At 28.0% G+C, this 26,773-nt stretch overlaps 2 long non-coding RNA genes across 2 annotated transcripts; both read right to left on the bottom strand.

The window, feature by feature from the left end:
• Positions 1-9,736: 9,736 nt before the first annotated feature.
• On the bottom strand, positions 9,737-10,807 carry LOC145955323 (uncharacterized). Its single transcript, XR_014431945.1, has 2 exons — positions 10,226-10,807; positions 9,737-10,143 (listed from the first exon to the last, which is right to left on the bottom strand). It is a non-coding gene; the product is annotated as an uncharacterized LOC145955323 (long non-coding RNA).
• A 7,377-nt stretch (positions 10,808-18,184) lies between these two features.
• On the bottom strand, positions 18,185-19,108 carry LOC109812047 (uncharacterized). Its single transcript, XR_002240901.3, has 2 exons — positions 18,677-19,108; positions 18,185-18,591 (listed from the first exon to the last, which is right to left on the bottom strand). It is a non-coding gene; the product is annotated as an uncharacterized LOC109812047 (long non-coding RNA).
• Positions 19,109-26,773: the final 7,665 nt, after the last annotated feature.

The raw sequence follows: 26,773 nt of genomic DNA, 5'->3' as shown, positions 1-26,773 counted from the left end.
AAAAAAAATTTAATAGAAATGTTAGACTAATATTTAAAATTATTATTAAAATACAATGTACAATAAGACAAAGTGCACTCAATGAAAAAAAAAAGACAATTGTAAAATCAAAAGACGATCTTGAATTCTTCGAGAAGCTATAAGTTTTAATGATAATAAACATAATTTTTTTAGGAAAACTATTTCAAACGAAGTAAATATCATATTTCATCTATAAGATGGTGGACATTAGATGAAATACATAATCCGAATCAATGCTATATTTATTTATTGTTATGAATTCAAATTAACTTTGAAGAGTATTGAATACTTTATTCTTGAATAGCTTGAATGAGAAAACTTCCTCAAAGACACAAAAAAAAACTATTAAAAATGAAAAGTCAAATCCTTGCGTTAGAAAGAAAGAGAAAAATACCAAAAATCCAAAAAAAAAATAAATAGACAGGAACTTTAAACACTCCGCACTTGTCTGATTTTGCCACTGCTTTTCACCTTACGCTACTAAAACAATGTCATTTTCTTGCAAATTTTTCTGCAAAAAAAATATTCGTAGAAATTTTTTGCAAATTTTCTTGCAAAAAAATATCCGCAGAAATTTTTTGCGAATTTTCCTGCAAAAAAATATTTGCAAAAATAATTTACAGATATTTCTTACAAATTTTGCTACAATTTTAATAATCATAGAAATTTTTTTCCATGGTAAAAACTTGTAGAAAATATTGTAAGAATTTTATTTTGTTTCTTGCAGATCTTCTTGCAAAATTAAATTCGCAAGTAATGTTTACTAAATGGTAGAAAAATTTTGCAGGTAACTTTTCCTGCAAATTTTAATCCGCAGGAAAAATAAAAAAAATATTTAAATTTATAATTTTAATATTTTAAAAAAAATTCAAATCCCACATCGATTGAAAATAAAGCAATTAAAGAGTATATAAGTTGGGGCAACACTTACCTTATAAGTTGATTTATATGGTTGAGTGTTAGACTTATAATCTGTCATCTTAGAATTTAAAAGATTATGTATCACATGTTGGAGGCATGGAAACAAATGCTTCGGATGAATTCATTGTGAGCATTTGAAAGTTAAAAAATTATTGATAGAATTTATAGTAATTTCTTTATTTTTTCGTAAAAAATATTCCTGCAAAATTTCTTGCGAAAAAATTCGCAGGAAAGTTTCCTGCAAAAAAAAAAAAGAAATTTCGCAGGAAAATTTGTTGCGAATTTCAAAATTTGCAAAAAAATATTATCCACGAAGGTATTACCTGCAGATAAAATTTCACAGGAAAATTTGCAAGAACAACGTTTCCTGCGAATTTTTATGAAAAATTCGTAAGAAAAGTCGCATGTAATAAAAGAAATTCTAGTAGTGTTACTTCACGAAATGATGATAAGTAACTACCAAAGATCAAATAAAAAGATGAACATCTTCACTCAAAGGATTAAATGCTTGTAGCAACAACTAATTTACTTTCTCTCTCTCTAATCTCAAGGAGAAGACAAACAAAGCATCTTGAGATGATTGCTCAACTTTCATTGTCTTCCTAATGACTATATAAGAGATTCTGAGTTAAGATAGAGAAAATGATGAGGAAGATAGAAATATACTGACACTCTAACATCCCAAATTTTCTCCTAATATAATAGTTTAATTATTATTTATTTTTATATTTATTGGGATTATTTTCTTATAATTGTTTTAATTAATTAAATGTGTCGTATAGATTATTTTAGAGGTTTTTAATAATTATGAGTATTTTAATTAAATAATAAATAGTTATAAAAATTATTTTGTGTAATATTTATTAGAGAACTATGTATTCTTATGATATTTTATTATAATAAGTATTTGGAGGAAAATTATGTGTTTTATTGTAATTATTTATATATTTTATTTTAATCATTTATAATAAGGGAAGGGAAATTATTTTTGATAACCATGGTTCACATTTTTACTAAAGGGTTAAAGGGAGGTTAGGTTTTAAAAAGAAAAAAAGAGAGAAAACTAATCAGTTTTACATTTTACGTTTTCTTACGTACGCATTTATGCTTCAGAGCTCGGAGAACCGGAAGGAGGAGGAAATCACCCCAGACTTAACCATTCATCTTTTCTTCTCATCAAGGTAAGGGGAGAGTGAGAAACTTCGTTTTGGGTGTGGGAATGTATGTTGGGTAGTAGGATTGGCCCCCAATCTTGTATTTGTTGTATGCTCGTGTATGAAGGGTTTTCCCAATTGTTTTTGTTTTATCTATTGTTCTTCTTGTATGTAACTAATTGTATGAATTGCTTGAATGAATGACTAATTTTAGTTTTAGAATTGTAATTGTATGATTTGAGATTTTTGTGAGAAACAGACAAATTTATAATGTTTTCTGTTTTACCTTCTGAGTTTTTTGTTGTGTTCATTGATGTTTGTTGAGTGTAAATATGTGTTTAATTTTGAAAATAAACAAGTTTTGATATGAATTAGAATGTTCTGTGGGTTCCTCTAGGAACCCTATGAGAAACAGGTAAATTTCTAATGTTTTCTGTTTTACCTTTTGAGTTTTCTTTTATGTTCCTTGATGTTTGCTGAGTGTAAATATGTGTTTAATTTTGAAAATAAACAAGTTTTGATATGAATTAGAGTGCTCCGTGGGAACCTTATGAGAAACATGCAAATTTTGAATGTTATCTGTTTTACCTTCTAAGTTTTCTGTTGTGTTTCTTAATGATTATTGAGCATGAATGTATAATTAATTTTGAGTTTGAATATGTTTTGATAGGAATTAAAGTGCTTTGTGGAGACTATGTGAATATGATGAGATAATGTGAAAAGTGAATATGAGACATGAGATATGATGATATGTGATAATAAGACATGATGATGTGATATGAGAACGCATAGAGGCTTGAATTACATGCATCATTTGCATAAATGTTTTGAGGGTACGATATGGAATACACCACCAGGTGTAACACCCCAATTTTCAAAAAGGTTATTATTATTATTATTATTATTATTATTATTATTATTAGATGGTATTTGGTCATAATTATTTTAATAATTATAGAGGAATATTATTTTGTACGTTTTAAATAATTATTATTTTGGACAATTATTTTGTACGTATTAAATAAGTATTTTTATTAGCATTTTTAAATAAATATTTATGTTTTAAGAGAAGGTTGATTTTATATGATATTTTGTTATTGAAATTATATTATTATATTTAGGGTCAGAAATATATTATTATTATAGAGAAAAAAAATATTTTATAATATACATGTATTTATTTTATTTAATTATTTTGAGGAAAATTAGAAGTGGGTTAGAAGAGAAGGAAAATGGGTTGGGTTGACCCAGTCCAATGGATTAATTTTAAGAAAGGAGTCGAGTGGTGTTAACCCTATCTGCCTCATTTGCGTTCTGAAGGGTTAGGGAAAAAAAGAGGAGAAACAAAGAGCTCTAAGAAAGAGTACTCAGGAACGATCTTAGATCACACCAAGACCATTCATCTTCTGCTCATCCAGGTACGGGGGAGATGGGTTTCTTCATATGTGAATATAGGGGTGTTCGGGTAGTGAGGGCAATCCCTAAGTCCCTCTAGGAACTCTATTTAAAATTCTGAACGATTATCTGTGCAATCGATGTTCTAAATTCTTAATTCATTTGGAAGAACTTATTTCTTGAATTGTCTTGAATTCCATTAGGGCTTTCTTGTTAATTCTTTATCCTTAAATTTGATGACTTGAATTTTATGTGTTAAGAAGAGTTTAGATTTTTTTTTGTAAAACCAATGGAAACCAATTTTTGAGGCTTGAGATGTGTATAGATTGATTTGGAACGTATGAAGAATATAAATGGAGCTAAACTGAACCAAAGGGGTGTAGAAGTAGTGAAAATTGGTAAAAACCTTGTTGGAACTCGTAAAACGCAGGTTTAATTTCACAGAGGGGAGTCTGGGCAGAGATTTGGGCGCTCAGCGCCAGTTTTGGGCGTCGGGCGTCGGGACCCCGACATACGTTTGTAATTTTGCGATATCTTTCTATGTAGTTATCCAAATCGAGTTCCGTTTGTTTTGTTAGAAACTAGACATCTGGGGATACCATTTAGACACAAGAATCGTGTAAAAATATTAATATTTGATCAAGTTATGTGAGTTGAAATTTGAGCCTTCCAATCTGTGTGCGAACCACAACATCAATTTTTGTGAGCCCTGAATGGTAACCTAAACGACTTTATTAGGATTTGTGTTCTTCATGAAAGTTGTAGATATTGATGTTAGGATTCTAATGGAGTTGGGATCACTTAGAAAGGACATGTATATCTCGAGTTATGGTTAAATTATTAACTGAATGTCATAGATATTGTGATGTGTGTGAAGAATTATGTGAAATTTGTGGTCTATGATGTTGATAACTTAATGATAGGTACCTAGCATGTGAGGATGATATTGCATGGATTGTTATTGACATGTGATGATGTTATATAATGGAGATGCATTAATTATGAGTTACGTGGGATGCATGAGTTGCATGAGACTTATGAGTTGCGTGTGGTGCTTGAGAAGCCAAACGTGGCTATATTGCATTGGACCCTGGGCCCAGAGAGGGGTTGAGACAGGGGGGACCATGACGGGAGGCATTCCATGCGTGGGCCGTTGGGTGTTTAACTGCGCAGCTCACTGGCCACAGAGGGTTTAACGGTGGGTAGATTGCCTTTGGACGGGCCGCTGGGTGTTTAACCGTGCAACATACCGGCCCTGGGAGGGTGTGAGAACGGTATGCCCGCATTGGCAACAACTAAGGGAATTGACGAGGTACGCCCATTGTGCGGAGTGCCAAGTTGAGACTCTTAGGAGAGGAGATGTGTATGAGCATATAGTGAGCATGTGTATGAAAGCTTGTATGATTGAAAAAAAATGATGTTTGGTAATTATATGAGATGTATTTGTTGTTTATATTTAATGATGATATTTTGGGGCACGGTGTGGGGTGGGAATTGGATAGCTCTATGTTCATATATGATGTTATCTATCTCTCACCGTCATGTTTTTATGTGGTTTTCTTTTAGGTGAAGATGAAGGCACTCATAGTGTTGAGTTCTAAAGGGAAAGGGTTCTGCTCTGATAGGATGTGACATTGGGCATGAATTTAGGATGCTTTAGTTATGAATTGTTATTTGTCGTTTGAGGAGACTTATTTTTAGGAGTTTTATATTCACCTTATATTTGTAAATTCTGGATCCCTTTCATTTTTCTTTAGAGACCTTGATAATTTTCTTTTAAGAGTAAAACTTTATTATTATTATTATTATTATTTCTATTTATTTCAAGACTTGTGAACCTATGAGTTTTTATTAAAATACGTGGACCCTTCTTGATGTTATATTTATTGAATTATTCTTATTATTGTTACTTATCTATTATGGGGTAGAAGGGTGTCACACCAGGGAAGGCCCCCTTGTGTAAAAGCTTGGGAATTAGTCCTTGGGGATAGCTCGATTTGTAAGTCCTAATCTTGCCCATTGTGTGCATGGGATGTATCTTGCGCAGCTAAGCTATCCTGACTAGATCCTGGTAGTATGTCCTTCTAGTGAGAGTGCGTAGAGGGTGTGACCCAGCATGTACTTTTAGACTACCCTACGTGTGTTGCTAGCGGCAATGCACCATGTGATGTGTTACTAGCGCCACATGCATGATAATATGTAGTCCTTATCAATTACATGTGCACTTTAATGTTATATGTTAAAGTGATTTTTATGTCTTGGATGAGTGGGATATGATATTGTTGTTAATCTATCTATGCTATGTACATATACATGTCTTGTTTGTGTTTGGTTTTTCGGTGTGTATTCCTACACCGTGAGCTAGAGTGAGATGTTTCTCACTCCCTTTTATTTTGTGTTGTTTTTTTTTATGTATGTCTTTTGTGTTGTTTGTCTTTGGTTGTTATACAGGTGATCATTAGCATGAGGCTGAGGATGAGTGTGATGAAGCTTAGGCTTCAATGTGGACATGTGACATCGGGGCGTGGATAGGATTAAATTAGGATGTTGTTTCTGTTAAATTATTTTGAAAATCTTAGCCTTATTTCTTTTGTAATTTTCACTGATTATGTTATTTTTTTAAGTCATGGATGTGGTGCTCTCTATCTGAACACGTTTGGTATTTTATAAAATGAAAGATTGTGTTATTCAAATTTTATTATTTATGTATTATTGTATGCAGGGTAAAGGGTGTCACATATACAAAGTTGAAGTACTACAAAGAAGATTTTCATTATAAATATTGTACATAGTTCTTTGTAGACGATTTGTGCATAAGGTTCATAGCATCACGTCTAGAAGAGATGAATCTATATTTCTAAATCTTTTCAAATTTCTATTCGTAAGTGTTGAGTCCAAAGAGACTGTTAAAAGAATAACTAGTGTTTGAGCCTGGAGAAGCTTGGTTGAAAAGAATACTTGATGATTAAATCTAGAGAGGTTTGTTGAAACAATACTTGGGTAATTGCTTGTAGAGGCAAGTAAAAGACTACTTAGGCTTGAGCTATAAGTGGTTTGTTTAAAAAATATTTATATCTTTTGAAAGATAATGAAACCCAATCAAGTTAGATTAAGAACTAGATGTAGTCTCCGTGTTTGAGAAGAATCAATATAAAAAATCTGTGCTCCTTCGTCTATTGCGTTCTAGCACTTTGTTTATCAAAGTTTTTGCCACTTTACTACATTTCAAAAAGTGCGAGTTTTTAACATATACTATTAACCCTCTTCTAGTGTGTATCTTTTCTCCAACAACAATATACAATAAAAAAAAGTTCTAATTCAATAATGTTTCTAATACATTTAAATATCTTTTGGATATAAAAAAATGGGTGAAATAAATTATATTAATAAAATAAAATAATAAATTTCTATTGACATTTTTCATATCATTTAATGACTATCGACTATGAAAATAAATTTATATAATGACAATAATAAAATTAAAACTTATATAATAAGTTTATTTTATAATAATAACAAGTAAAAGACACATTCTTTTGAAGCATTAATATGAGAAATATATTAATAAAAACTATATGTATTTAATGTTTATAAATTTTTTAAAGCATCCAATACTTTTTTATCTAGTAACTAGAAGAATTAATAGAACGATTAAATTATGATTTAAAATTATTATTAAAATAATAAAACAAATTTGCTTGCATGAAAATGATAATAAGTTATAATTAATATGCTTAAATAGGATTTTGATGTCAACATATGGGTGAAATTAATTATTGTTTAAAAAAATTAAGTTTAAGTGTAAATTTAAACACTTACACTAAATTTTATATTTTTAATAATTTTTTTATATAATACGAATTTAACTAATCTAATTGTTCAATTATGTGAACTTATAATCAAGATTATGTATACTAAATTTAATATGATCTTAAACTTTCTATATATGTTATCAAAAATTGATATTTACACGTATTTTAAATATCATATTATATGTTAAAATAAAGTAATGCGATGAATTACTAAGTAATTTTGGAATTATGTGAAATATAATATATATGATATTGATTATGATATTACATAACTCAACAATTGAGTTGGTAAAATTTTCATTTTAAAGGTATAAATTTTGGTGTACGTGTTTAGACTTATATCAAATGTTGATAGATCTTGACTCTTAAAAAATTTATGATATTAAATGGCTATTGACTTTTTTCTTATCATTAATGTCCCTCGACTTTCAAGAAAGAATAAAATAACTCTTTTGATGAGTGTATATATTTAATAACAATAATAGACTTATATAATAATGACAATAATAAAATTAAAACTTATAAATAAGTTTATTATATAATAATAATAAGTAAAAGGCACATGATCTTTTGAAGCATTAATATGAGAAATATATTAATAAAAACTATATGTATTTAATGTTTACAAACTTTTTAAAGCATCCAATACTTTTTTATCAAGTAACTAGAAGAATTAATAGAACAATTAAATTATGATTTAAAATTATTATTAAAATAATAAAACAAATTTGCTTTCTTTATCAAGTAACTAGAAGAATTAATAGAACAATTAAATTATGATTTAAAATTATTATTAAAATAATAAAACAAATTTGCTCTCTTAAAATATTGATAGAATGAAAATGATAATAAGTTATAATTAGTATGCTTAAGTCAGATTTTGATGTCAACAAATGGGTGAAATAAATTATTATTTAAAAAATTAAGTCTAGGTGTAAATTTAAACATTTACATCAAATTTTATATTTTTAATAATTTTTTATATAATTCGAATTTAACCGATCTAATTGTTCAATTATGTGAAATTATCTTCAAGATTATGTATACTTAATTTTATATGATCTTAACTTTTATGTATATGTTATCAAAAATTGATATTTACTTGTATTTTCAATATCATATTATATGTTAAAATAAAACAATGTGATGAATTACTAAATAATTTTGGAATCATGTGAAATATAATATATATGATATTGAGTTTGACATCACATAATTCAACAATTGAATCGGTTAAATTTTCATTTTAAAGGTATAAAATTTGGTGTACGTGTTTAGACTTATATCAAATGTTGATAGATCTTGACTCTTAAAAAATTTATGATATTAAATGGCTATTGACTTTTTTCTTATCATTAATGTCCCTCGACTTTCAAGAAAGAATAAAATAACTCTTTTGATGAGTGTATATATTTAATAACAATAATAGACTTAGAACTTCAAATTTTATACGATATTTCTTAATCTTCTACCATTGTGTTAATTTTAATTAGTTAAAAAATGTCATCCCTTTTATGAAGAGAAAAAAATTATATAATAATAAGTAAAATACTTAAATATATTTTAAACTCCTATAAATATGACTATATCTTACACTAATTATTGCACATTTTTTACGTGCATCATATAATTAAAATTTTAATTTATTATTTTATACAATAAGGTAATTATGTAACGACCTGACATGTAACTACACTTATTACTAAACAACTACTATGTAACAGAAGACTAAGCAACATACATTAGAATTAGAATTTATAACACAACTAGTAACTAATATCAAATATATACAAAATACAATATCAATTGCAAAATAAATGTAAATGTCATATTAAATGACTTGAATGATCTAAAATTGTGTTCAATGTTAGAAACCTCTAGTTTTTATACCGTATGGTGGCCGACCAGACTGAATACCCGAGCCCACGGCCGACTAGGTCGAATCTCCGAGTCCGCGAATGATCAGACCGAGTACCCGAGTCCATCGACCACTCTTAATATGAACATAACATGTCGGTGTGCTCGGCCTAAACCCGTACTTACGCCAGGATGATTATGGAGAGGTTAATTTACGTAATGCACCGGATTAACCCCCTAATTTTTTGGGGCCCAATCCTTAATCACGGCCCAATAAGAATCATTATAAATAGGACCTCAACGAGGTATGTAACTAATCTGTCAACTACCGCATTTATTACGCCGAGCACTTACTTGAGCGTCGGAGTGTCTTTGCAGGCACACCCCCCTCACATCGGACTACCCGAAAAGGAACGTAAAGACCGAGACCCAGGACCCGACCCACTACAGCAAGGATAATTGAAGTGTGTATCCTAACACGAGAACAGTTTTGATTTCAATTTAGAGCTATCAAATGTAAGTTATTATCTTTAAGGTAATATACAAATGACAAATGGAATTGAGAAGAAAATTTAGTGCACCTAAAATAAATATTTTATTTAGGAATTGTAATTTCTATAAACCAAATTACAATAAATTGCGTCAAGGTTTAAATCCCTTGGTGTACATTTAAGAACAAGAACTTTGTGAGGAGATGGGATTCAATGGAAATTGGTGGTCCCAAGCATATTTGAAGCTAACAACATTTTTAGAGATGGGTTGAGCGGGTGTAACAATGCAAAAATCATCAGTGAGTGAGACTGTCAAAATTTGAGGATCAATGGGTTCAATGGAATGAAATCCACTACAATTCAAATTCACATTATGTTGAGGACATTGACACTTGTTGGTGATAGCCACACTCCATTCTGGCTTTCCTTGCACCATCAATCCAGTTCGAATTTGCGTTACGGATATATCATTTGGTGTGCATTTGCTATAACCTGACATATCATCATGCATATGAAGAATTCTTAACTAATAAATATTTATAATTTTTTTTCATATAGTGAGAAGAATCATTACCTTGAGAAATAAAGATAAGGAAGAGAATTAAGCTCAAAATCTTGATAGTTGGACAAGCCATTTTTTATGACACAAAAATTAGCTTTGATGATTGAATTTGTTTAGACAAGATATAACATTAGTATATTGTATTATTTATAGATGAGTTATCGTAGATAAGTTTTATTGTTATCAATTAATTATTTAATTAAAATTTTTACATCTTTTCTTTTATTGAACCAATCATATGAGAAATATATTAAATAAAGAAACATATATTTAATGTATTCAATCTTCTTAAAAACATTCAACACTTTCTTTAATACACTAAGCAGAAGAATTACTAAAACTATTAGACTAATATTTAAAATCATTATTAAAATAATATAATAAATTTACTGTGCAAAAATATCAGTCAAATAAAGTTCTCTAGATTTTAATACAATGGGCAGTCAATGGATTAAAAAAAAATGTTGAGAACTAAAAAAAGTTATAATTCAATGATGTCACCAATACATTTTAGAAAAACTTTTTATATAAAAAAAATGGCTGAAATAAATTATAATTGAAAAGTTTGATAATAAATATCTATTGACAATGTTTTTTTTTATCATTTAATGTCTTTGACTTTGAAAGAAAGAAATAAAATAACTTTTTTTAATATAATGGAAAATAAAATCTATTATTAATAATTAAATTATATAATAATAATAATAACACTTAAATATTTTTTTCGAAGTATTAATATGAGAAATATATTAATATAAAAGTATATGTATTTAATGCCTTCAAACATTTTAAAAACATTCAATACTTTTTTATCTAGTAAGCAAAAGAATTAATAGAAATGTTAGACTAATATTTAAATTTATTATTAAAACACTTTGTACAGTAATACAATGTGCACTCAATAAAAAAAATACCATTTTTAAATCAATAGAAGATCTTGAATTATTCGAGAGGCTATAAGTTTTAAAGATAATAAACAGTTTTTCAGAAAGATTATCTCAGACGAAGTAAACATCATATTTCATCTGTAAGACGGTGGACATTAGATGATGCACAAAATCCAAATCAATGCTATATTTATTTCAAATTATCTTTTAAGAGCATTGAATGCTTTATTCCTCACTAGATTGAATGAGAAAACTTCCTCAAAGACACAAAAAAAACTACTAAAAATGGAAAGTCAAATCCTTGCGTTAGAAAGAAAGAGAAAAATCCCGAAAATCACAAAAAAAAAAAGACAGGAACTCTAAACACGCCACACTGCTCTGATTTAGCCACAACTTTTCACCTTACTTAATGAAATGGTGATAAGTAACTACCAAAGATCAGATAAAAGATGAACATCTTCACTCAAAGCATTAAATGCTTGTAGCAACAACTAATTTACTTTCTCTCTCTCAAACCTCAAGGAGAAGATAGATAAAGCATCTTGAGGTGATTGCTCAACTTTCATTTTCTTCCTGATGACTATATATGAGATTCTCAATTAAGATAGAGAAAATGATGAGGAAGTCAGAAATATACTGACACATACAAAGTTGAAGTACTACAAAGAAGCTTTTTATTGTAAATATTGTACATAGTTCTTTGTAGACGAATTGTGCTTAAGGTTCATAGCATCATGTCTTGAAGAGATGAATCTATCTTTGTAAATCTTTTCAAATTTTGTATTTGTAAGTGTTGAGTCCAAAGAGACTTGTTAAAAGAATAACTAGTATTTGAGCCTGGAGAAGCTTGGTTGAAAAGAATACTTGGTGATTAAATCTGGAGAGATTTGTTGAAAGAAAACATGGGTAGTTTCTTGGAGAGGCAAGTCAAAATCTTGTTTAAAGAATATTTGTATCATTTGAAAGATAATGGAACCTAATCAAGTTAGATTAAAAACTAGACGTAGTCTCTGTGTTTGAGATGAATCGATATAAAAAATCTAAGTTCCTTCGTCTGTTGTGTTCTAGCACTTTGTTTGTCAAAATTTTTACTACTTTACTACAATTCATAAAGTGTGAGTTTTTGACATACACTATTCAATCCCCTTCTAGTGTATATCTTTTCTCCAACAACAAGATACAATAAAAAAAAGTTCTAATTCAATAATATTTCTAATACATTTAAATATGTTTTGGATATAAAAAAATGTGTAAAATAAATTATATTAATAAAATAAAATAATAAATGTCTATCGATATTTTTCATATCATTTAATGACTATCGACTTTGAGAACAAATTTATATAATGACAATAATAAAATTAAAACTTATATAATAAGTTTATTATATAATAATAATAAGTAAAAGGCACATGATCTTTTGAAGCATTAATATGAGAAATATATTAATAAAAACTATATGTATTTAATGTTTACAAACTTTTTAAAGCATCCAATACTTTTTTATCAAGTAACTAGAAGAATTAATAGAACAATTAAATTATGATTTAAAATTATTATTAAAATAATAAAACAAATTTGCTTTCTTAAAATATTGATAGAATGAAAATGATAATAAGTTATAATTAATATGCTTAAGTCAGATTTTGATGTCAACAAATGGGTGAAATAAATTATTATTTAAAAAATTAAGTCTAGGTGTAAATTTAAACATTTACATCAAATTTTATGTTTTTAATAATTTTTTATATAATTCGAATTTAACCGATCTAATTGTTTAATTATGTGAAATTATCTTCAAGATTATGTATACTTAATTTAATATGATCTTAACTTTTATGTATATGTTATCAAAAATTGATATTTACTTGTATTTTCAATATCATATTATATGTTAAAATAAAACAATGTGATGAATTACTAAATAATTTTGGAATCACGTGAAATATAATATATATGATATTGAGTTTGACATCACATAATTCAACAATTGAATCGGTTAAATTTTCATTTTAAAGGTATAAAATTTGGTGTACGTGTTTAGACTTATATCAAATGTTGATAGATCTTGACTCTTAAAAAATTTATGATATTAAATGGCTATTGACTTTTTTCTTATCATTAATGTCCCTCGACTTTCAAGAAAGAATAAAATATCTCTTTTGATGAGTGTATATATATAATAACAATAATAGACTTAGAACTTCAAATTTTATACGATATTTCTTAATCTTCTACCATTGTGTTAATTTTAATTAGTTAAAAAATGTCATCCCTTTTATGAAGAGAAAAAAATTATATAATAATAAGTAAAATACTTAAATATATTTTAAACTCCTATATATATGACTATATCTTACACTAATTATTGCACATTTTTTACGTGCATCATATAATTAAAATTTTAATTTATTATTTTATACAATAAGGTAATTATGTAACGACCTGACAGGTAACTACACTTATTACTAAACAACTACTATGTAGCAGAAGACTAAGCAACATACATTAGAATTAGAATTTATAACACAACTAGTAACTAATATCAAATATATACAAAATACAATATCAATTGCAAAATAAATGTAAATGTCATATTAAATGACTTGAATGATCTAAAATTGTGTTCAATGTTAGAAACCTCTAGTTTTTATACCGTATGGTGGCCGACCAGACTGAATACCCGAGCCCACGGCCGACTAGGTCGAATCTCCGAGTCCGCGAATGATCAGACCGAGTACCCGAGTCCATCGACCACTCTTAATATGAACATAACATGTCGGTGTGCTCGGCCTAAACCCGTACTTACGCCAAGATTATTATGGAGAGGTTAATTTACGTAATGCACCGGATTAACCCCCTAATTTTCTGGGGCCCAATCCTTAATCACGGCCCAATAAGAATCATTATAAATAGGACCTCAACGAGGTATGTAACTAATCTGTCAACTACCGCATTTATTACGCCGAGCACTTACTTGAGCGTCGGAGTGTCTTTGCAGGCACACCCCCCTCACATCGGACTACCCGAAAAGGAACGTAAAGACCGAGACCCAGGACCCGACCCACTACAGCAAGGATAATTGAAGTGTGTATCCTAACACGAGAACAGTTTTGATTTCAATTTAGAGCTATCAAATGTAAGTTATTATCTTTAAGGTAATATACAAATGACAAATGGAATTGAGAAGAAAATTTAGTGCACCTAAAATAAATATTTTATTTAGGAATTGTAATTTCTATAAACCAAATTACAATAAATTGCGTCAAGGTTTAAATCCCTTGGTGTACATTTAAGAACAAGAACTTTGTGAGGAGATGGGATTCAATGGAAATTGGTGGTCCCAAGCATATTTGAAGCTAACAACATTTTTAGAGATGGGTTGAGCGGGTGTAACAATGCAAAAATCATCAGTGAGTGAGACTGTCAAAATTTGAGGATCAATGGGTTCAATGGAATGAAATCCACTACAATTCAAATTCACATTATGTTGAGGACATTGACACTTGTTGGTGATAGCCACACTCCATTCTGGCTTTCCTTGTACCATCAATCCAGTTCGAATTTGCGTTACGGATATATCATTTGGTGTGCATTTGCTATAACCTGACATATCATCATGCATATGAAGAATTCTTAACTAATAAATATTTATAATTTTTTTTCATATAGTGAGAAGAATTATTACCTTGAGAAATAAAGATAAGGAAGAGAATTAAGCTCAAAATCTTGATAGTTGGACAAGCCATTTTTTATGACACAAAAATTAGCTTTGATGATTGAATTTGTTTAGACAAGATATAACATTAGTATATTGTATTATTTATAGATGAGTTATCGTAGATAAGTTTTATTGTTATCAATTAATTATTTAATTAAAATTTTTACATCTTTTCTTTTATTGAACCAATCATATGAGAAATATATTAAATAAAGAAACATATATTTAATGTATTCAATCTTCTTAAAAACATTCAACACTTTCTTTAATACACTAAGCAGAAGAATTACTAAAACTATTAGACTAATATTTAAAATCATTATTAAAATAATATAATAAATTTACTGTGCAAAAATATCAGTCAAATAAAGTTCTCTAGATTTTAATACAATGGGCAGTCAATGGATTAAAAAAATAACGTTGAGAACTAAAAAAAGTTATAATTCAATGATGTCACCATTACATTTTAGAAAAACTTTTTATATAAAAAAAATGGCTGAAATAAATTATAATTGAAAAGTTTGATAATAAATATCTATTGACAATATTTTTCTTATCATTTAATGTCTTTGACTTTGAAAGAAAGAAATAAAATAACTTTTTTAATGTAATGCAAAATAAAATCTATTAATAATAATTAAATTATATAATAATAATAATAACACAAATATTTTTTTCGAAGTATTAATATGAGAAATATATTAATATAAAAGTATATGTATTTAATGCCTTCAAACATTTTAAAAACATTCAATACTTTTTTATCTAGTAAGCAAAAGAATTAATAGAAATGTTAGACTAATATTTAAATTTATTAGTAAAACACTTTGTACAGTAATATACAATGTGCACTCAATAAAAAAAAATACAATTTTAAAATCAATAAAAGATCTTGAATTGTTCGAAAGGCTATAAGTTTTAAAGATAATAAACAAAGTTTTTCAGAAAGATTATCTCAGACGAAGTGAACATCATATTTCATCTGTAAGATGATGCACAAAATCCGAATCAATGCTATATTTATTTCTCGTTATGAATTTAAATTATCTTTTAAGAGCATTTTGAATACTTTATTCCTCAATATATTGAATGAGAAAACTTCCTCAAAGACACAAAAAAAAACTACTAAAAATGGAAAGTCAAATCCTTGCGTTAGAAAGAAAGAGAAAAATCCCGAAAATCACAAAAAAAAAGAAGATAGGAACTCTAAACACGCCACACTGCTCTGATTTAGCCACTACTTTTCACCTTACTTAATGAAATGATGATAAGTAACTACCAAAGATCAGATAAAAGATGAACATCTTCACTCAAAGCATTAAATGCTTGTAGCAACAACTAATTTACTTTCTCTCTCTCAAACCTCAAGGAGAAGACAGATAAAGCATCTTGAGGTGATTGCTCAACTTTCATTTTCTTCCTGATGACTATATATGAGATTCTCAATTAAGATAGAGAAAATGATGAGGAAGACAGAAATATACTGACACATACAAAGTTGAAGTACTACAAAGAAGCTTTTTATTGTAAATATTGTACATAGTTCTTTGTAGACGAATTGTGCTTAAGGTTCATAGCATCATGTCTAGAAGAGATGAATCTATCTTTGTAAATCTTTTCAAATTTTGTATTTGTAAGTGTTGAGTCCAAAGAGACTTGTTAAAAGAATAACTAGTATTTGAGCCTGGAGAAGCTTGGTTGAAAAGAATACTTGGTGACTAAATCTGGAGAGATTTGTTGAAAGAAAACTTAGGTAGTTGCTTGTAGAGGCAAGTCAAAAACTACTTAGGCTTGAGCCAGAAGTGGCTTGTTTAAAGAATATTTGTATCTTTTGAAAGATAATGGAACCTAATCAAGTTAGATTAAAAACTAGACGTAGTCTCTGTGTTTGAGACGAATCGATATAAAAAATCTATGTTCCTTCGTCTGTTGTGTTCTAGCACTTTGTTTGCCAAAATTTTTACTACTTTACTACAATTCATAAAGTGTGAGTTTTTGACATACACTATTCAATCTCCTTCTAGTGTATATCTTTTCTCCAACAACAAGATACAGTAAAAAAAGTTCTAATTCAATAGTGTTTCTAATACATTTAAATATCTTTTGGATATAAAAAATGTGTGAAATAAATTATATTAATAAAATAAAATAATAAATATCTATCGATATTTTTCAGATCATTTAATGACTATCGACTTTGAAATTTTTTTTATATAATGACAATAATAAAATTAAAACTTATATAATAAGTTTATTATATAATAATAAGTAAAAGACACATGACCTTTTGAAGCATTAATATGAGAAATATATTAATAAAAACTATATGTATTTAATGTTTACAAACTTTTTAAAGCATCCAGTACTTTTTTATCAAGTAACTAGAAGAATTAATAGAATAATTAAATTATGATTTAAAATTATTATTAAAATAATAAAACAAATTTGCTTTCTTAAAATATTGATAGAATGAAAATGATAATAAGTTATAATTAATATGCTTAAGTCAGATTTTGATGTTAACAAATGGGTGAAATTAATTATTATTTAAAAAATTAAGTCTAGGTGTAAATTTAAACATTTACATCAAATTTTATATTTTTAATAATTTTTTATATAATACAAATTTAACCGATCTAATTGTTCAATTATGTGAAATTATCTTCAAGATTATGTATACTAAATTTAATATGATCTTAACTTTTATGTATATGTTATCAAAAATTGATATTTACATGTATTTTAAATATCATATTATATGTTAAAATAAAACAATGTGATGAATTACTAAATAATTTTGGAATCATGTGAAATATAATATATATGATATTGAGTATGACATCACATAATTCAACAATTGAATCGGTTAAATTTTCATTTTAAAGGTATAAATTTTGGTGTACGTGTTTAGACTTATATCAAATGTTGATAGATCTTGACTCTTAAAAAATTTATGATATTAAATGGCTATTGACTTTTTTCTTATCATTAATGTCCCTCGACTTTCAAGAAAGAATAATTTTAATTTATTATTTTATATAATAAGGTAATTATGTAACGACCTGACAGGTAACTACACTTATTATTAAACAACTACTATGTAACAACTATGTAACAGAAGACTAAGCAACATACATTAGAATTATAATTTATAACACAACTAGTAACTAATATCAAATATATACAAAATACAATATCAATTGCAAAATAAATGTAAATGTCATATTAAATGACATGAATGGTCTAAAATTGTGTTCAATGTTAGAAACCTCTAGTTTTGATTTCAATTTAGAGCTATCAAATGTAAATTATTATCTTTAAGGTAATATACAAATGACAAATGGAATTGAGAAGAAAATTTAGTGCACCTAAAATAAATATTTTATTTAGGAATTGTAATTTCTATAAACCAAATTACAATAAATTGCGTCAAGGTTTAAATCCCTTGGTGTACATTTAAGAACAAGAACTTTGTGAGGAGATGGGATTCAATGGAAATTGGTGGTCCCAAGCATATTTAAAGCTAACAACATTTTTAGAGATGGGTTGAGCGGGTGTAACAATGCAAAAATCATCAGTGAGTGAGACTGTCAAAATTTGAGGATCAATGGGTTCAATGGAATGAAATCCACTACAATTCAAATTCACATTATGTTGAGGACATTGACACTTGTTGGTGATAGCCACACTCCATTCTGACTTTCCTTGCACCATCAATCCAGTTCGAATTTGCGTTACGGATATATCATTTGGTGTGCATTTGCTATAACCTGACATATCATCATGCATATGAAGAATTCTTAACTAATAAATATTTATAATTTTTTTTCTTCATATAGTGAGAAGAATCATTACCTTGAGAAATAAGGATAAGGAAGAGAATTAAGCTCAAAATCTTGATAGTTGGACAAGCCATTTTTTATGACACAAAAATTAGCTTTGATGATTGAATTTGTTTAGACAAGATATAACATTAGTATATTGTATTATTTATAGATGAGTTATCGTAGATAAGTTTTATTGCTATCAATTAGTTATTCAATTAAAATTTTATCTTTTCTTTTATTGAACCAATAATAAGAGAAATATATTAAATAAACAAACATATATTTAATGTATTCAAACTTCTTAAAATCATTCAACACTTTCTTTAATACAATAAGCAGAAGAATTAATAAAACTATTAGACTAATATTTAAAATCATTATTAAAATAATATAATAAATTTATTGTGTGAAAATATCAGTCAAATAAAGTTCTCTATAGATTTTAATACAATGGGCAGTCAATGGACTAAAAAAGAAATATGATGTGAACTAAAAAAAGTTATAATTCAATGATGTCACCAATACATTTTAGAAAAACTTTTTATATAAAAAAGTGGCTGAAATAAATTATAATTGAAAAAGAATGATAATAAATATCTATTGATAATGTTTTTGTTATCATTTAATGTCTATTACTTTGAAAGGAAGAAATAAAATAACTTTTTTTAATGTAATGCAAAACAAAATATATTAATGTAATGTTTTTGTGTTGTAGGTGATCATCAGCATGAGGATGTTGGTGATGAGGCTTAGGCTTCTGTTGAATTTGCTCTGATAGGATATGTGACATCGGAGCATAGTTAATACTTTAGTTTCTTTCTTTTGCTTGGAAAACCTTTAACTTTATTTCTTCTGTAATTTTCGCAAGTGAATTATGATTCTGTATGCGAATGTGAATCCTTTACCTCTTCGTTAATTGAGACTTATCTAATTGAGAAAATTTTTATTCATTTTAATTTATCTTACAATTATTGTATATTATGTTGGGGTAGAGGGTGTCACAAAAAAAGATGGATGATCGACTCTGGGGTAGTTTCCTCCTCCTTCAGGTTCTCCGAGTTCTGAAACATAAGCCTTTTTTTTTTTTTTAAATCTTAACCTCTCTAACTCTTTAGTTAAAAACGTTAACCATGGTTATCCCAAAAATTCCTTTCCTTATTTAATAAATAATTAAATAATATAAGTTTTCATTATAAAATCCCACAATATATTCATATAAAAAATAATTACCAATAGTTACTAAAACCAACATATTTAATAAGCACAAAATATAGTAATTAATAATAAAATAAATACTAATAAGCTCTTATTAATAAAAATAAAATACCAAAATTATTAATAAAATTTATATTATATTTTATAAAAAATGGGGTGTTACAGTTCTCCCCTCCTTTTGAGAAACTTCATCCTTGACATTACCTGAAGCAAATAGAAATAGATACGCTTCCTGCATCTGAGTTTCTAATTCTCATGTAGCACTTTCTTCAACATTTCCTCCCCAAACAACCTTGACTAAAGGAATTTTTTTACCTCTTAGTTGCTCCACCCTCTTATCCTCAATTCTCAAAGGAATAGTTTCATAGGTGAGGTTATCCTTCAACTGAAAGACACTATGAAGATTTGAAAGAGATGGAAGCAACACAATTTGATAAGCTATATCACCAATCCTCTCAAGGATTTGGTAAGGGCCAATGAATCATGGAGTAAACTTTCAAGATTTAAGTGCTTAAAGGAACACATGGTCTCCCTCTTTAAACTCATGGTTTTTCCTTCTCTTATCATAGTAGCTCTTTTGCTTACTCTAGGATGCTCTCATTCTATCATGGATTAGGTTCAACGAATGACCCCAAAAACCAACATAAGACTTTTCAGAAGCTTTATCATCACTCACACTTTCTAAGAAACTTCCCAGAAGGTCACACATCCTTAAATTACTTTAAGTTAAGCACGCTTAACTGTGGAATTCTTATGACATAACCTATCAAAAAGTAGATGCATCTTATTGTTATAGGTAGTACAATTTAATTCCTTTAAGTCATCTTTAACTATACAATCTCATACTTGTACAATCTTTGGATCCCTCTCATTCTTGTGTGTTCGGGCTATTACAACCTTCAGTATAATTATCCTCCAACCATGCAACCATCTTGTTTATGCTATCCTGCTCTCATACCAAGTATGATCATTGTAGTTTCAAGCATAAGGAAAACACAAGGTAAACTAGTGAAAAGAATTCAACATAATATCTTATAAACAACGTTATCACAACAATTATATACAACTTACAATAGAACAAAAATATCAACACAACAACTCAACATCTCACAACATATACAACATATCAACTTATACATCATATACTAATATGTTGTCACACATATCAATTAAGGGGATCTCCTAAATCTTCGGAGAACAGTTTAAGTGGTTTAACCATACTGAATAACAACAACTAGTATAAAGCCAAAAACAACAACTATCACTAAGGCCAAAAATAATGGCTAGCATAAGGCTATAAATAATGGCTAGCATAAGCTAGTATGATTTTTCAAGTTTATTGTTTACCACAACATTACGTTAGTCTGCAATATTAAGTCACCTATAGGATTAGCCTATCAACTACCCTTCAAATACGACAACCCTCCAATACTAGTTTAGAGACTAAGTCTCCAACCCGATACTTTACTCGGTTGGTCACTTTATACACGTGTGTCTTGACCTTACCCACACACGAATACCACATAGAACCTAGAGGAAACAATTGAAAAACAACTTACCCATTTAAAGACCAACTTACTTATTTAAGGGTTTTTGACCGGGTTCTTAGAGCACCACAACGTATATCTACACAATGGGATATTAAGTTTGAAAACATCTTTAACTCTCCTTTAGTTTCTATGTATCGTAGTTGAGACATGTGTCTAACTTACATATATATAGCTTATCAACTTAACAACTTTATCAACTTTCAATATTCCACCTATCAGTTTTAATAACATACAACGTTCAACTTTCAACTTTTCAACGTAACAGCTTAAATAATGTAAACATCTTACAACTTTTACAACATGAGAAATTTCACAAAACAAGCTCAAGAAATAACTTAGGAAATGTAAAATAGCACACAACCTTACAACATGTTCAACTTACTACATATCAACTCATATATCATCTTACATCATCATTCATACAACTACGTCATCATAAATAACTACTAACAACTTAAGTAATCAACTTTACATTATACCACACATTCGCCATCAATCAACTGTAAAATAACATTGAATAATAAATTTTCATTATACAACTCGTGCTCAACACCACTAGTTGGGTGCTTAACAATACTGAGACAAGGAGCTTCCTATCTCGTCCATGCCTGATGTCACACAACTCGCGTCTAACGTGTTTGAGGTAGAGAGTGACCTTCACTTCGTGCCTGGCATGGCAACACCCATGCTCAACCCCAATTAGGTAGTGAGCTCTCTGCTTGATGCACGCCTAATGTAACACCCCAGTTTTCAAAAAGGTTATTATTATTATTATTATTATTATATGGTATTTGGTCATAATTATTTTAATAATTATAGAGGAATATTATTTTGTACGTTTTAAATAATTATTATTTTAGACAATTATTCTGTACGTATTAAATAAGTATTTTTATTAGCATTTTTAAATAAATATTTATATGTTTTAAGAGAAGGTTGATTTTATATGATATTTTGTTATTGAAATTATATTATTATATTTTGGGTCAGAAATATATTATTATTATTATAAAGGAAAAATATTTTATAATATACGTATTTATTTTATTTAATTATTTTGAGAAACCTCGCTTTGGGTTTGAGAATATATGTTGAGTATTGGGATTGGCCCCCAATCTTGTGTTTGTTGTATTTTTTGTATGCTCATGTATGAGGGGTTTTCCCCAATTGTATCTATTTCATCTATTGTTCCTCTTGTATGTAATTAATTGTATAAATTGCTTGAATGAATGATTAATTTCAGTTTTAAAATTGTAATTGTATGATTTGAGATTTCTGTGGGTTCCTACGAGAAACCCTATGAGAAAACGGGCAAAATATGAATGTTTTCTGTTTTGCCTTCTGATTGCTTTGTTGTGTTTCTTGTTGGATGTGATTCATGAGTATGTGGTTAATTTTGAAAATAAATATGTTTTTATATGAATTAGAGTTTAGGGTTTAGGGTCTATGGGTTCCTACAGGAAACCCTATGAGAAAACGGACAAAATATGAATGTTTTCTATTTTGCCTTCTGATTGCTTTGTTGTGTTCCTTTTTTGATGTAATGCATGGGTATGTGGTTAATTTTGAAAATGAATATGTTTTTATATGAATTAAAGTGTTCTATGAAAATTGTGAAAATGATGTAATAATATGGTGATGTGATGTGATGATGTGATATGATGATGTGACATGATGATGTGACATGATGATGTGATATGATAATGAGACATGATAATGTGATATGGTGATGTGAAATGATGATGTGTTATGATGATGAGACATGATGATGAGACATGATAATATGAGATGGGAATGAGATATGAAAATGTGATATGAGAAAAGCATGGAGTCTTGATTGACATGCATCATGTGCATAATTGTTTTTAAGGGTACGGTATGAAATACACCGCCAGAAAAGACCCCCTAGTGTAAAAGCTCTGAGGATTAGTCCTTGGGGATAGCTCAGTTTGTAAGTCTCAGTCTCGCCCATTGTGTGCATGGGATGTATCTTGTGCGGCTTAGCTATCTCGACGAGACTCTGGTAGTATGTATTTCTAGTGAGAGTGCATAGAGGGTGTGACCCGACATGTACTCCTAGACTACTTTTCGTGTATTGCTAGCGGCAATATGCCATGTGATATGTTACTGGCGCCACATGCATGATAAAATGTAGTCTGTGTCCATCCATGTGCATTTTAATGTTATATGATAAATTGATATTTTTTATGTCTTGAATGAGTGAGATGTGATATTATTATTAATTTATGTGTGTTATATATGTTTTGTTTGTGTTTGGCTATCCGGTGTATATTCTTACACTGTGAGCCAGAGTGAGATGTTTCTCACTCCCTTTTCTTGTGTTGTTTTTCCTTGACTACCTTACAGGTTATTATCAGCATGAGGCTGAAGATGTTGGTGATGAAGCTTAGGCTTCTATATTGAGATTTGCTCTGATAGGACATGTGACATCGGACATAGATAGGATTAGATTAAGATATTTTTATTAAATTATTTTGGAAACTTTAGTTTTATTTCTTTGTAATTTCCGCTGATTTTGTTAAGTTATGGATATGATACTCTCTATCTGAACACGTTTGATATTTTAATTATGAAATGTTATGTTATTCAAATTTTATTATTATGTGTTATGGTATGTGGGGTAGAGGGTGTCACACCTAACATCACTCCACCAGCACTTGACATGATCCTAGACAAAGACCATCCTCTTATCTCACACCTGATGCCATTCAACCCACACCTAGCATAATTCCAACTTGAGATGAGTCTCTCTCCTCACACCCAGTGCCACCAATACGCACCCAATGTGAGTAAGACAAAAACTTCTCTTTGGAACCATGCTCGGCACCTTGAATAGATCACATTGATCAACATAGATCTAATTCATGTTTTATATCAAATTATAATATGATTCAATCATTAAATCAAAAGTTCTTAATGCATAGATCAAGTTGATATGCAATTTTAACAAAAAAAATTATTAGCTATTTGATATTGCGTTTCGTTAATTCAAATTGGTGGATAATCATAAAAATATTTTATATGTTGATTTGAATTAATGAAACAAAGTATCAAATAGTTTTTTGATTTTTTAAAACTTTGTAAAATTGATAAATATATATTAAGAACTTTTAATTTAACAGTCTAATCATTAAAATTTGATGTAAAATATGAGTTATTTAGTGAAGTAAGTCTAAGTAAACTTACTCTTAAAATAAGTAGAACATTCACACACACAGATATATATTACTTAGACTCTTATAATTTATTTTTAATGGACTTTAGGTTCAAATCTTGTTTTTGGCATGTAATTATTATGGATAAAAAAAAATTCATCATTTACTTTTTCTATTTAATATTTTTCTTCCATTTAAAGAGATAACCTTTTCAACTCATTTTTTGAAAAATGGTACAAATTTTTAAATTTTAATTTTATTATTATCATTTTACACAAAAAAATTTATTTGTTTATTGTCCTCGAAATTAACAAACATTGAAGATAAAAAAATCAAGGTTAAAATCCTAATTTAATCCCTTATAATATTTGTTTGTTTCAATTTAGTCTCACTTTAATTTTTAGTTTCAATTTGGTCCTTAATAATTTAAATTATTGCAATGTCAGACTTTCGTCCAAATTATTTAGCCGGAGTTAACTGTTGATCACGTGGATGCCAAATTTTTTTAATGCATCTGGAGTCAGAACGACCCGTTCTGGTTGTACACTTGGTGTGTAAATTTTGCACCTGGAACGGGTCGTTCCGGATGCAAAATTAACACATCAAGAGTGCAACCAGAACAAGCTGTTCTGGTTCCAAAATGCCAAACACAAACTCAATGATTATAGTCAGTGACGGATCCAGAAATTTTAGATCGTGGGGGCAATACTTATTTATATATTTGTAATATTAAAAATTTTACATATAATTTTTAAAAGTATAAATATATATTATAGTTATTTTCTTACAAGTTTTTATATTTACAATTACGATTAAGGATGAAAATAAACTAGGTCAGATTATGTTATATTATAATTTAACATAATTAAACCTAATTTTATTAAAAATACATGTTATTAATATGATATATTTATCTGTCATAGACATTTTTTAAAATGTTTGGTTTGAAATACAATCTTAAAAACCTACTTAATAATAATTTAACACTAATAAAAACATAAAAATAAATATGTTAAATCTTATAAAAATCAAATTTAATTTATTTATCATATAAAGATATTTTTGATATGTGATATAAATTTTTACAATTTTAATTTTTTTTTATCAAAATATACAATAAATAGAAAGCACAAAAATTTGACAAATATGAGATAAATGAATAATTCTTGAAAATTTATATTTTATACATATGATAATTTATATATATATATATATATATATATTTATTAGAATATAATTTTTACTTTTTAAAATATATTATTTTTTAGATAAAAAAAATTATGTATGTGTCAATGGTTTGTTTTTATCTTTGAACCACATTGTGTGTTGGTTGGCATTCTGGAATGACCCGTTCTGTATCCAGAACGGTCCGTTTTGAAAACTAGAACAATCTGTTTCGATTTCAGAATGACCTGTTCTGATGCACCCGTTAGTTTTAAATAATGTATCTGGAACGCCCGTTCCGGATGCAAAATTTACGCACCATGAGTGCAACTAGAACGGTCCGTTCCGGTTTCAGAACGGTCCATTCTGGTTCTAGATGCATGAAAGAATTAAGCATCCACGTATGCATCCACGTGGCACCCACGTGACCAACAGTTAACTCCGTCCAAATAATTTGGACAGAAGTCTGACATTGCAATAATTTAAATTATTGGGGACCAAATTGAAACAAAAAATTAAAGTGAGACTAAATTGAAACAAACAAATATTATAAGGGACTAAATTAGGGTTTTTACAAAAAAATAAATAAATATTTATTTTTGTATTTTTCAGTTATGATTTATTTCACCCATTTTTTTATTTTTTATTTTTATAAAAATGGAGTTATTAAAATGAATTTGAAGACATCATTATTGACATTTTCTTACCTCCTTCATCCGATCGGTATTTTAAAAAAGTTAATTTTTTATATAGTTTTAACAATTTTTTAATATAAATCTAAATCATTCAAAAGAAACAAATCTGTTTATTAATTCTTTTATTGACTATTTAGAGAAAATATTGAATACTTTTATAAAAAAGTTAAGACATTAAATACATATACTTATTATTATTATATGAGGAGTGCTACAGCCTCCGAAAAGTATTTGAAACATCGGCTGAAAAATTTAAAATATTAATATTTTTTAATAATTTTATTATTAAATAATTATTTAATTTATATTTTATAATTTAAATTAA

This window comes from Cajanus cajan, chromosome 2 (assembly GCF_000230855.2).
Source record: "Cajanus cajan strain Asha chromosome 2, NIPB_CcT2T_4, whole genome shotgun sequence".
In the NCBI taxonomy this organism is placed as follows: Eukaryota; Viridiplantae; Streptophyta; class Magnoliopsida; order Fabales; family Fabaceae; genus Cajanus; species Cajanus cajan.
The sequence above is the reverse complement of the archived record's forward strand: the minus strand, read 5'-3'. Positions and strand labels throughout refer to the sequence as shown.